Source organism: Ranitomeya imitator, chromosome 6 (genome assembly GCF_032444005.1).
Source record: "Ranitomeya imitator isolate aRanImi1 chromosome 6, aRanImi1.pri, whole genome shotgun sequence".
Classification (NCBI taxonomy): Eukaryota; Metazoa; Chordata; class Amphibia; order Anura; family Dendrobatidae; genus Ranitomeya; species Ranitomeya imitator.
This window is the reverse complement of record NC_091287.1, coordinates 232,548,109-232,554,108: the sequence shown is the minus strand read 5'-3', so window position 1 is coordinate 232,554,108 and position 6,000 is coordinate 232,548,109.

The following is a 6,000-nucleotide window of genomic DNA, read 5'->3' as shown; positions in this document are numbered from 1 at the left end:
GCTAAATAGTGTACGTGTTTTATTCAGCGTGTGCAAGGAGCAAACTAAATAGAGCAACCTTTTACTTGTGCAGCATTAATGCTGCACAAGGTGTGGCTCTTCTACCTTGCAACACCTGAGGGGGGGTTAAAGGTTACCTTTGAAATTGGTTCAACTAGGCTTCGGCCTACACTCTGCTCCTCTCCTCCTCCTGCTGACCCTGGGCTCTAACACCGCTAGTTTTTGCCCGGAAATGCGAGCTTCACAGAGAAAAACAACAGCCAATGTGTTAGTGGGGTTCAGCACCGCCAGCTGTTCCCCTGCTGTGTAGCCGGCATCGTGTCCAGCACAAGCCACGCTGGCACAACCGACCAAAAGCTGCCACCAGTGCAGGCTTCGGCCTACACTTTGCTTCTCTCCTCCTCCTGCTGACCCTGGGCTCTAACACCGCTAGTTTTTGCCCGGAAATGCGAGCTTCACAGAGAAAAACAACAGCCAATGTGTTAGTGGGGTTCAGCACCGCCAGCTATTCCCCTGCTGTGTAGCCGGCATCGTGTCCAGCACAAGCCACGCTGGCACAACCGACCAAAAGCTGCCACCAGTGGAGGCTTCGGCCTACACTCTGCTCATCTCCTCCTCCTGCTGACCCTGGGCTCTAACACCGCTAGTATTTGCCCGGAATTGCTAGCTGCACAGAGAAAAACACCAGCCAATGTGTTAGTGGGGTTCAGCACCGCCAGCTGTTCCCCTGCTGTGTAGCCGGCATCGTGTCCAGCACAAGCCACGCTGGCACAACCGACCAAAAGCTGCCACCAGTGGAGGCTTCGGCCTACACTCTGCTCATCTCCTCCTCCTGCTGACCCTGGGCTCTAACACCGCTAGTTTTTGCCCGGAATTGCTAGCTGCACAGAGAAAAACACCAGCCAATGTGTTAGTGGGGTTCAGCACCGCCAGCTGTTCCCCTGCTGTGTAGCTTGCAACGTGACCTGCAAACGCCACGCAGGCACATGAACTGAAATTGAAGGGAGCTTGCCCCCCACCCCCAGGTGTTTCTATGTATAATAGCCACCTTGTACAGCAGTACTGCTGCATTTGTACAAGGTGGCTGACTTTTTCTCCTTGCCCACGTGGAACTCAACACGTACAAAATGTGTCTCATTGAGACCATTCAACTGTCCCTGAGGTGTGACTTTCCTTTCTAATGATACGCAGCACCACCCTTGGTAGCGCTGCCCGTCTTCTGACATCATTGGTTGGCTGCCTGTGCCTGTGCGTCCCTGGGCTCTAACACCGCTAGTTTTTGCCCGGAATTGCTAGCTGCACAGAGAAAAACACCAGCCAATGTGTTAGTGGGGTTCAGCACCGCCAGCTGTTCCCCTGCTGTGTAGCCGGCATCGTGTCCAGCACAAGCCACGCTGGCACAACCGACCAAAAGCTGCCACCAGTGGAGGCTTCGGCCTACACTCTGCTCATATCCTCCTCCTGCTGACCCTGGGCTCTAACACCGCTAGTTTTTGCCCTGAAGTGCTAGCTGCACAGAGAAAAACAACAGCCAATGTGTTAGTGGGGTTCAGCACCGCCAGCTGTTCCCCTGCTGTGTAGCCGGCATCGTGTCCAGCACAAGCCACGCTGGCACAACCGACCAAAAGCTGCCACCAGTGGAGGCTTCGGCCTACACTCTGCTCATCTCCTCCTCCTGCTCACCTCCTCCTCCTGCTGACCATGGGCTCTAACACCGCTAGTTTTTGCCCTGAAGTGCTAGCTGCACAGAGAAAAACACCAGCCAATGTGTTAGTGGGGTTCAGCACCGCCAGCTGTTCCCCTGCTGTGTAGCCGGCATCGTGTCTTAATGCTGCACAAGGTGTGGCTCTTGTACCTTGCAACACCTGAGGGGGGGTTAAAGGTTACCTTTGAAATTGGTTCAACGAGGCTTCGGCCTACACTTTGCTCCTCTCCTCCTCCTGCTGACCCTGGGCTCTAACACCGCTAGTTTTTGCCCGGAATTGCTAGTTGCACAGAGAAAAACACCAGCCAATGTGTTAGTGGGGTTCAGCACCGCCAGCTGTTCCCCTGCTGTGTAGCCGGCATCGTGTCCAGCACAAGCCACGCTGGCACAACCGACCAAAAGCTGCCACCAGTGGAGGCTTCGGCCTACACTCTGCTCATCTCCTCCTCCTGCTGACCCTGGGCTCTAACACCGCTAGTTTTTGCCCGGAATTGCTAGCTGCACAGAGAAAAACACCAGCCAATGTGTTAGTGGGGTTCAGCACCGCCAGCTGTTCCCCTGCTGTGTAGCTTGCAACGTGACCTGCAAACGCCACGCAGGCACATGAACTGAAATTGAAGGGAGCTTGCCCCCCACCCCCAGGTGTTTCTATGTATAATAGCCACCTTGTACAGCAGTACTGCTGCATTTGTACAAGGTGGCTGACTTTTTCTCCTTGCCCACGTGGAACTCAACACGTACAAAATGTGTCTCATTGAGACCATTCAACTGTCCCTGAGGTGTGACTTTCCTTTCTAATGATACGCAGCACCACCCTTGGTAGCGCTGCCCGTCTTCTGACATCATTGGTTGGCTGCCTGTGCCTGTGCGTCCGCCCTGCCCAACACAACGCCCCTCGTTGTCTCATATATTTTGGCTGCGAGGGTGTTATTGATGGGCATGTGCAGTGCATATGTTCGCCTGTCTTAACTCATCTCCTTCCGCCTTCTTCAGACTTCAGGTGTTATTTTCGACACCTGGGCTGCTTTTCTTTAAAAAGACAAGTCACGCCTCCACGACTGTTTTACAGTAGAATGGGCTAAATAGTGTACGTGTTTTATTCACCACGCTCCTCGTTGTCTTACTTATTTTGACTGCGAGGGTGTGATTGATGGGCACAAGCAGTGGATATCTTCGCCTGTCTTTACTCATCTCCTTCCGCCTTCTTCAGAATGTGCGGCCTCATGGCCGCGGCATGCGAGAAGGGATCAGATGAGGCCGCCCAGTCTGATGCAGGTGTATGGACATGAGGGACAGGCGACAAAATTTACTGCGCAAGGTCACGAATCCCAGTTCTGCAGTGTGACTTTATTAAAAGACACTGCGGGTCTGGGTTTCATGGCCATCGCTAACCGCACCGGCCAACATGAAATGAGGTGAGAAGACAGGCATCGCTCACAGCGCATGGCCAAGGGATAACAAGAGCGCAGACTCCTGTACAGCAAATAACAACGCTCAGGAATCTGCGCCCAGCACCTAGGTGTAAATTTTGACACCTGTGCTGCATTTCCTTAAAAAGACAAGTCACGCCTCCACTACTGTTTGACAGTAAAATGGGCTAAATAGTGTACATGTTTTATTCAGCGTGTGCAAGGAGAAAAATTAAGAGAGCAACTTTTTACTTGTGCAGCATTAATGCTGCACGAGGTGTGGCTCTTGTACCTTGCAACACCTGAGGGGGGTTAAAGGTTACCTTTGAAATTGGTTCAACTAGGCTTCGGCCTACACTCTGCTCCTCTCCGCCTCCTGCTGACCCTGGGCTCTAACACCGCCAGTTTTTGCCCGGACATGCGAGCTGCACAGAGAAAAACACCAGCCAATGTGTTAGTGGGGTTCAACACCGCCAGCTGTTCCCCTGCTGTGTAGCCGGCATCATGTCCAGCACAAGCCACGCTGGCACAACTGATCAAAAGCTGCCACCAGTGCAGGCTTCGGCCTACACTCTGCTCCTCTCCTCCTCCTGCTGACCCTGGGCTCTAACAACGCTAGTTTTTGCCCGGAATTGCTAGCTGCACAGAGAAAAACACCAGCCAATGTGTCAGTGGGGTTCAGCACCGCCAGCTGTTCCCCAGCTGTGTAGCCGGCAACGTGACCTGCAAACGCCATGCAGGCACATGAACTGAAATTGAAGGGAGCCTGCCCCCCACCCCCAGGTGTTTCTATGTATAACAGCCACCTTGTACAGCAGTACTGCTGCATTTGTACAAGGTGGCTGACTTTTTCTCCTTGCCCACGTGGAACTCAAAACGTCCAAAATGTGTCTCATTGAGACCATTCCACTGTCCCTGAGGTGTGACTTTCCTTTCTAATGATACGCAGCACCCCCCTTGGTAGCGCTTCCCGTCTTTTGACATCATGGTTAGCTGGCTGCGCCTGTGCATCCGCCCTGCGTGAAACAACGCCCCTCGTTGTCTTATTTATTTTGTCAGCGAGGGTGTGGTTTATGGGCACGAGCAGTGCATATGTTCGCCTGTCGTCACTCATCTCCTTCCGCCTTCTTCAGACTGTGCGGCCTCCTGGCCGCGGCATGCGAAAAGGGATCAGCAGAGGCCGCCCAGTCTGAAGCAGGTGTAAGGACGTGTGTGAGCGTCGAAAATATTTACTGCTCAAGGCCACGAATCCCAGCACCGCAGTGTGACTTTATGAAAAGGCAGTGTGGGTCTGGGATTTATGGCCATCGTTAACCGCAGCGGCCAACATGAAATGAGGTCATAAGACGGGCAGCGCTAACAGGGCATTGCCAAGGGATAACACAAGAGCGCAGACTCCTGTACAGCAAAAAACAACGCTCAGGAAGCAGCGCCTAGCACAAAGTCGTTATTTGGGACACCTATGCTGCGTCTCCTTAAAAATACAAGTCACGCCTCAACTACAGTTTGACTGTAGAATGGGCAAAATTGTGTACGTGTTGCATTCAGCGTGTGCAAGTAGACAAATTAATAGAGCAACCTTTTCTTGTGCAGCATTAATGCTGCACAAGGTGTGGCTCTTGTACTTTGTAACACATGAGGGGGGGTTAAAGGTTACCTTTGAAATTGGTTCAACTAGGCTTCGGCCTACACTCTGATCCTCTCCTCCTCCTGCTGACCCTGGGCTGTAACAACGCTAGTTTTTGCCTGGAAGTGCTAGCTGCACAGAGAAAGACACCAGCCAATGTGTTAGTGGGGTTCAGCACCGCCTGCTGTTCCCCCACTGTGTAGCCGGCAAAGTGTCCTGCAAACGCAACGCAGACACAAAGCTGACTCCAGTGCAGGCTTCGGCCTACACTCTGCTCCCCCTGCTTACCCTTTGCTCCAACACCGCTAGTTGGGGCTGTAGGAAGACAATGTTTGATCGGCAAAGCATCCGGGTTCCAGCACCGCCAGCTGGTTCTCGGCAGTGTTTTTGTCACAGGTACTCCCTCGTGCCAAACCTGGTTTCAGCACCGTCAGCTGTTTCCGGGTTGTGTCAAGTTCACTGAGACGCCTATGCTTGCCCCGTCGTGGTGCTGTCGGGTTAGCCAACTCCAGGGTGCCTCCAGTTTAGGAGCTTCCTATGTGGGCTGCGTGAACTGGTAGTCAAGGCTGGTTCTGTAGTGCCAGTAGGCCCAGCTCCCCCTGTAGGACTGTTGGGGTTCGGTAACTACGGCTGCCTCGCGGCCTAGCTGTTCTCTCCTCTCCTGTGGGCCTTCGGGTCCACCTCCTGGTTCCAGCACCGTCAGCTGGTTCCAGGCCGAGCCTTTGGCTTAGGTGCCTCCTCCTGGGTATCCGAGTTCCGCCAACGCCAGGCGGTCCTTGGTAGTGCTTTTAAGCGCGGGCACCTACAGCTTAGTAACCGGGTTCCAGCACCGCCAGCTGGTCCTCGGTGCCATTGGCTCTTGCACACTGGGGCAACGCATCTGGGTTCCAGCACCGCCAGCTGGTTCTCGGCAGTGTTCTTGACACAGGTACTCCCTCGTGCCAAGCCTGGTTTCAGCACCGTCAGCTGTTTCCGGGTTGTGTCAAGTTCACTGAGACGCCTATGCTTGCCCCGTCGTGGTGCGGTCGGGTTAGCCAACTCCAGGGTGCCTCCAGTTTAGGAGCTTCCTATGTGGGCTGCGTGAACTGGTAGTCAAGGCTGGTTCTGTAGTGCCAGTAGGCCCAGCTCCCCCTGTAGGACTGTTGGGGTTCGGTAACTGCGGCTCCCTCGCGGCCTAGCTGTTCTCTCCTCTCCTGTGGGCCTTCGGGTCCACCTCCTGGTTCCAGCACCGTCAGCTGGTTCCAGGCCGAGCCTTTGGC